We start from the raw sequence: 7,912 nt of genomic DNA, 5'->3' as shown, positions 1-7,912 counted from the left end.
CACTTTAAAAAAAAAAAATTTCAGTGGATAATATTGATTTAAAAAAAAATGTTTCTGGTCATGTTTTAAAAATAACTACTTATTCACTCAACTTATTCAAGCCAATAAATGTTATATAATTTAAGAGCTGTTGTGGTCCTTATAACGAATTAGGGTTAGTTATGTTTGACTTGGCAACAATTGGTGCATGTTCCATTTTAAAGGCACTTATTTTAAGTTTGCTGAAATGGCCTGTCACGAACAGCCCATCTGAGTATGTGACAAGGGTTAATATACACAGCTATCTAGCTCAGGGGTTTGCAAAGTTTTTTTTGCTGCGCCCCCCATGTGTGCTGCGCTCGTGCCCCCCCTTTCGAGTGAACCGGCGACCAATGACGGCGAGGGTCATGTGATGTCACATGACCCTGCAGCGTAATTTGACGCCATGTTGTCATGGTCGCCATGGTTGACGTTGTCGCGTGACCAGAAGCAGGCTGAATCCTGGTAAGTTGAGTTGCAGAGGCCTTGCGTGGTCCCCCGGCATTTAATTTAAATGCCACGGGGAAGAGTGCGGGGCCTCTGCAACCATCCGCGCCCCCCCCCAGTTTGCACATTCCTGATCTAGCTGACTCTACTCATTTTTGGGGCCCTGCAGGGAGATTAATCACTCCCCTCAATTGATCATAAATATAACCTTATATCGCTGCCACCAACAAAAGTAGTTCTTGGTCTCTGTTTACTAAAAATAAATAATGTAATTAAGACCACAATCTATCTATTGTCTGGGTACTGGGTATATGTGAAATATCTTCCTGGCCACCCCCTTTTTTAGACAGGCCGGGGCCACTGGCCTGAACTTCTATAAAACAATACCATGTATTTGTAAGCTGTAACTTGTAACTCCTCAAGTTTCCCAGTTGTGTGCCAGGTTATTAAAACAGAGTATTTTAATGGTCTTATCATGATATGGTAATCAGGCTGTTTTTGTGGACAAAATTCCCCATTAAAGTCATTAGAGCCATTTCTGGTTGAAATTCCCCATCTGCCGCTTAGGAGCTTATTCCATACGAGTCAATGCGATCAGTGTCCCTGTTTTGTGAGCTGCTGAGGTCTTCTGTATCAAGTATCATAAATCTCTTCTAGAAAACTAGCATTGCACACAAATATAATTAAGCAGGGACCGTTAAAACCCACTGTAAAAAATGTATTGCTAGAGCCCCACATGGCACTTTCAATAAATATACAAAAAAAGCATGCTTGAGGCACTTGCTCGTGAAGTAAATTCAAATAACTGTAGGTGCAGACCAGCAATGTTTATGCAAAGTTGCTTTCCAATACACCTACTGTACAGTGAGTGGATCTAAGAAATGGTAAAAAATAACAAGTGATGAAGGATAAGATTTTTGCATAAAAGCATGAGGTTTCTAGCATGAAGATCCTCCTATTGTTGCTGGTCACTCATCCCTGGTTACACAGTTCCATTTCGCCTAATCGTGCATAAAGAATAAAAAAGGGTTTTAAGAAGGCGCTTATGATGCTCATGGAGGCATGGGACTAAGGTTTTCTGTTTCTTTGGTTCCAAACTATACATTTATTGCACATACCATACACTTCAGATATGCATATTATAAATTAGTTAAATGTTTACTTATTATCATTACAAAAAAAAAGTATAGATGTGTGTGTTGCTGTTTTTCCTCTTAAAAAAGCAATATTGAATGTCATCTGGTGCTGGATACAGTTATGCATCACCAGCCTTGTGTAGTAAGCAGTGCTAAGCCATAAGACATCTTAAGGTATGTTGAACTGAATATCTAGTAAATATAAGTCTCCAAACAGAATAACTATTGTGATTAAAGTTAATCTACATACTCATCTCTTCAAGCTGGATGAAGTCCAAAACAGATCTCAGTTTGACATTTTCTCTCGCTCTCTGTTTGTAAGCAGCATTGAGTAAAATGATTTGGGTGTATCTTTCATGAAGCTCCTTTTGGTGCACGTGTTCCCTAGATCCTGTCCATATGTGAATACACTAACACCTCACATACGCTGGGATTCACAAAACATTAATTCAGGTATTGCTGTGTAATCCTGCGTTAACTGACATTGACTTGAATGGTGGGTAGTTAATGTGGGATCACTGTGTAATAACCTGTATGGGCGCTTACGGAATCTCCCCTAGTCACTCCTCCCCCTTCTCTTTTTCAGATATCTTAGGTGTAACATTCCTATATACTATATCACATTCATTTCATGGTGATGCTGGACAGAACTAGAACTGACAAGTATATTCTGCAATTATCAGTCCTTTTGCAATATAGGAAGAGAGAGACAGATGGCCTGACCAGTTTACCTCTAGTGACAAAAGAGGAGAATGAGACACTGCTGATTGGAATGTGTCTCTTTCTTATTCAGTATTATTTTGTGCTCTAAAAAAGCAGCTGTAGCATTTTGCTCTAATGAAATATTTAATCCTTCTTTAACCCTGTACGATACAAAAAAAACAATGGGTGGCGCTCTACATTCTCCTAAATTACACAGGTCCCAGTGAAGGAAAATATGACAGTGATAATATGTGATAAACCAATATTAAAGTCTAAAACATTAAAGGTGATGTGTGACTCAAACATATAACACTCAATGGGTGATTAGTGACTAAAGTGTTGAAACAAAATATAGGAGGTGTAAACTTTCACTCGAGCCTTATAAAGACTGTTTCAGTTGTCTTTCCAAAACGATTTTCTCCAAACTTAGGGGGAGCGGTGGGATACAATATGTAAGAGAGAATATTTTTACATAGTGCAATAATGCTTGACATAGGTTAAAACCTCTAAATTTCCTATACCCAATTGAGTGGTGAATAAAGGCAATTCCCAATCAGTGGCAGTACTATCCCGGTCTTGGGTAAGATGTCAAGTGGTCCCAGTTATCTCAGGAAAAGAGAACAAACAATAGTGCCGACAAAATAATGTAAACTGTAATTTTGTAGAAAAACCTTAAGATTCAAGGCTTACAGAAGATCAGAATCTTATGGGCATTACGAGCAGACCATGTCCCTGTATGTCAGATTCGCGCTCTCACCGCTCCGTGTTTTGGTCCGTTTCGTTCATCCCGCTTGAACATCTGCATATGTCACTTCTGGTTTAACGGCCATCCGGAAATGAGAGGAGTGGCGTGTCTCCAATCCTGCCGTTTTAGGGCTGGTGCCCGGCGGCACGGACGGCCACACGCGAGTTCCCCACCAGCAGGGGAATCCTCCCGAGCTGGTCCCGGTCCCCCCTGGCTGCACAGCTCACTACACGCTGTGACGCGTCAGCCGCTACGGGATACAAGAGAATGGTGATCCCTAGCGTTGATGCGTCACGTGGTGTGGCTGTGAGCCAATGAGGAGGGGAGGCTTCGGGAGGAGGAGAGGCTTCGGGGAGCGGGGAGGAGTGTGGGGGGGAAAGCAGCGTGAGTGCCTGTGTGTGTGTGTGCATGTGTATGAGTGCCTGCCTGCGTGCGTGTGTGTGTGTGAGAGAGTGTGTGTATGTGTGTGTCTGAGTGCGTGAGTGCCTGCCTCTGTCTGTGTGTGTGTCTGTGTGTGTGTGTGTGTGTGTGTGCCTGAGTGTGTGTGTGTGTCTGCGTGTGTGTATGAGTGCCAGCCCGAGCCCGTGGGGGGGGGGGGGGAGAGTAGCGGGTCCCTCTGCTCAAGCCACGCCCCCCCTCCCGCTCAAACCTCCCACTCCCGCCCACCTCCCGCTCCGGCTCCCTACAGACCGCATATCGCGGTCTGTGTCTGTCAGCGCCCCGCCTGTCTGCAGTGCGGGAGCGCTGACGGAGGGAGCGGGGCCTTAGCCTTACTGGTGAGTCCGTAAACTCAACACGTCTACTTCTTTGGTCCTCTTCTCCTGCAATGACAGCCATTTAGTGAACCCCGAACGAATCTTCGCTGATTGATCACTGGAGAATGGATCGGTTGGCAACTTAGTTAATTATTTATTATGTGAATTGTATTGATGCACATATTAAATGGGGGGGAACAAACGCAGCTTGGACTGCTGCTTAAGGCTGCGGTCCCAGTCATCACTGTGACGCGCGCCCAGCGGGGGGGGGGGTGGCGCGTGCACAGCGCTAACACCGATCTGTGGTCTTAAGGAGAGAGGGAGAGGTTGTGACGGGAGGGGGCGTGGTTGGGTTTTTGTGGGGGCGTGGCCATGACCTCACGCGGCTGGTTCGCCCTCATTGGCTGAAGCACCGGCGGGGGCGTGGCCACGGCTCCGTCGCAAGTTCCACACACAATTTTTTTGAGTGTGTGGAATCTTGCAGTACAGTGCGGCTGCTGAATGTGCGCCGACGCATGTACTCGGCCCTGAGTGACTGGGGGGCCGGTGCTTGTTTGCACAGTGCACACCGATGCGTGCGCTGTGGCAGACACTGGGACCGCAGCCTTAAAGTGTGTTTAAAAACCTACCCAACAGGTTATCTGTAAGTTCTGGATGTTGCTGTATAGAAATTATGTGCAGAGGTTTAGGGAGCAGTCATTTCTCCAGGCATTTGTAATTATACCATTTACAGTCAATACAATTTGTTTGGTCGTGTTTAAGTAAACTATTAAGCAAGGGCTTTTAGATATATTAGAGTTTCTTAAATTGGTATTAGAATACATTTTAGGTAGGGTGCTAATGTCACCGACTTTAGAGCGGATGAACCTTGTTTAAATCCCAGTGTCATCTACTTGTGACCTTGGGCAAGTCACTTTATCCTTATTTAAAACCAGAGACAGAACATGAAACACAGACAGAGCTCAGCGCACATCCAGTGAAACCTATACACGGTACAGTGCCTAAATATATATGTATAGATATCTATGAAATAAAATGGTCTTTTAGTTTAACATTTTGGTCAAAGTGTTGTAAGCCCCTGAGCCACTACACGGCAGACCACATCTCAAGGGTCCCTAACACTAATATAAATTCTTAATAACCTGTGCATTACCAGGAAGAATGATTTATAATAAATCTGTCAAAATTAGTTGCATAGTTCTAAGTCTGATTGAAGCTTGATTTAGTCAGTGTCTCTACCCTTTGAGAGAGACTGGTCTACCCTATCTGGACTGTGCAGGGCTCTGCCAGTCTGAGGCACTCCCCTCTGGGGGAGAGGAGGGAGATCATACCTCTTATTCTATTAGAGAATAAGGGAAGAGCTGGAACTGCTCTCAGTGCACGTTGGCTGTATGTTCAGGGCCATCCTACGGGCGTAGACCTGATGTGCTGCTGAGCACTTGCTGTGAGATGGGCAGCCTGCCATGCATTGGTCCAATAAAGTATTCTTATGATTCAACATACTTCTCACCTGAGACTGGAATCTATCAGGGAGAAGCTGAGAGAGATTCTCCTGCAGAGGTTCCTCCCTACCAGTCTGGGGATCTGCAAGAGATGGAGGCGCTGTTGTAAGTACCACTCATATTCACCTCAGAAGCCTGTCCTGATATCCCCATACCATCACGGGAGGCTCAGGGCTACTGTTTGCTAGGAGGTTTGCACCACACTTTAGCCTGTAACCAGTATAGCATTTCCCCTAGTATACCCTACATGAGATTGGGGGAGGGGGGGGGAGGGGGGGATGAGGGATATATATATATATATAAATATATATACAGTGTTCGACAAATATTGGCCCAAGCAGCACACGGGTGTTTTTTAAATTTCCCGCGCTCGCGCTGCTGTTTTTCCCGCGCTCGCGCTGGAGAAAAAAAAAAAAGCCGGATGCGGGTTCATGTTGTTGGGGGAGATTACCCCGCCTCCGGCTCTCTGAGCAACTTTCCCTCCTCAGCGTTTCCACTCCTCCCCCTTCTGGCAGACAGCCCCTTCCACGCCTGTCTGCCTCAGGCCCCTGCAGGGCCATCTGTCACCCCCCCCCCTCCCATTGGGCCATCCGCCCCCCCCACCCCAATCTCTCCCGGCCTCAGTGACCCCCCTCACCCCAATCTCTCCCGGCCTGCGTGACCCCCCTCACCCCAATCTCTCCCGGCCTCCGTGACCCCCCCTCACCCCAATCTCTCCCGGCCTCCGTGACCCCCCCCGACACCCCAATCTCCCCCCCGACACCCGTGAGCCCCCCCCCGACACCCCAATCTCCCCCCCGACACCCGTGACACCCCAAATCTCCCCACTCCCGATCTCACCTCCAACTCCGTGTCCCCGGCCTCTGGTGACCAGCCGCATCACTAGCCCCCCCACTCCTCTCTCCCCTGTGTCCGGATCTCTCACTGCCACCCGGTGACCCGCAGAGACAGCCGCCGAGGCCGAGGGCGACACTCGGCCTGCCGCTTCCTTGGCTGTCACAGAGACCGGAGACCACAGCGATCCACGGTGAGTAAGGCGGGGGGGGGGGGGAGAGGAGTGTGTGTGTAGGGGGGGGGGGGGGTAGTGTGTGTGTGTGTGTGTGTGTAGGGGGGGAGTGTGTTTGTGTGTGTGTGTGTGTAGGGGGGAGAGAGTGTGTGTGTATATATGTGTGTGTGTATATATATGTGTGTGTGTGTGTGTGTGTGTATATATATGTGGGAGTGTGTGTGTATATATGTGGGAGTGTGTGTGTGTGTGTGTGTGTGTATATATGTGGGAGTGTGTGTGTGTGTATATATGTGGGAGTGTGTGTGTGTGTGTGTGTATATATGTGGGAGTGTGTGTGTGTGTGTGTGTGTGTGTGTATATGTGGGAGTGTGTGTGTGTGTGTGTGTATATATGTGGGAGTGTGTGTGTGTATATATGTGGGAGTGTGTGTGTGTGTATATATATGTGGGAGTGTGTGTATATATGTGGGAGTGTGTGTATATATGTGGGAGTGTGTGTATATATGTGGGAGTGTGTGTATATATGGGAGTGTGTGTGTGTGTGTGTTGTGTATATGGGAGAATGTGTATGGGAGTATGTGTGTGACACCAGAGGTACCCCCCCCCAATCAGTCACCTGCCCCGGTCAGTCAGTCACCCCTGCCCCGGTCAGTCAGTCACCCATGCCCCGGTCAGTCAGTCACCCCTGCCCCGGTCAGTCAGTCACCCCTGTCCCCGGTCAGTCAGTCACCCCTGTCCCGGTCAGTCAGTCACCCCTGTCCCGGTCAGTCAGTCACCTCTGCCCCCCTCTCTCTGGTCTCCCCCCGTCTCCCCTCTCTCTGGTCTCCCCCCGTCTCCCATCTTTCTGGTCTCCCCCCGTCTCCCCTCTTTCTGGTCTCCCCCCCGTCTCCCCTCTCTCTGGTCTCCCCCCTCTCTCTGGTCTCCCCCCTCTCTCTGGTCTCCCCCGTCTCCCCTCTCTCTGGTCTCCCTCGTCTCCCCTCTCTCTGGTCTCCCCCCTCTCTGGTCTCCCCTCTCTCTGGTCTCCCCCGTCTCCCCTCTCTCTGGTCTCCCCCTCTCTCTGGTCTCCCCCATCTCCCCTCTCTCTGGTCTCCCCCATCTCCCCTCTCTCTGGTCTCTTTATCCCCTCTCTCTTTCTCTCCCCTCTCTTTCTCTCCCCCCTCTTGTCTCTTTCTCTCTCCTGTCTCTTTCTCTCTCTCCCTCCTCTGTCTCTTTTTCTCTCTCCCTCCTCTGTCTCTTTTTCTCTCTCCCTCCTCTGTCTCTTTCTCTCTCTCCCTCCTCTGTCTCTTTTTTCTCTCTTTCTCTCTCTCTCCTCTCTCTCTCTTTCTCTCTCTCCTCTCTCTCTCTCCCTCTCTCATTCTCTCTCTTCCTCTCTCTCCCTCTCTCTCCCTCTCTCCCTCTCTTCCTCTCTTCCTCACTCTCCCTCTCTTCCTCGCTCTCCCTCTCTTCCTCGCTCTCCCTCTCTTCCTCTCTCTCTCTCTCTCTCTCTCTCTCTCTCTCTCTCTCTGTCTCTCTCTCTCTCTCTCTCTCTCTCCCTCCTCCTCCTCCTCCTCCTCCTCTCTCCCCTCTCTCTCCCCTCTCTCCCTCTCTCTCTCTCTCTCT

The sequence above is a fragment of the Ascaphus truei genome, chromosome 4 (genome assembly GCF_040206685.1).
Source record: "Ascaphus truei isolate aAscTru1 chromosome 4, aAscTru1.hap1, whole genome shotgun sequence".
NCBI lineage: Eukaryota > Metazoa > Chordata > Amphibia > Anura > Ascaphidae > Ascaphus > Ascaphus truei.
Note: the sequence above shows the minus strand (reverse complement) of the source record.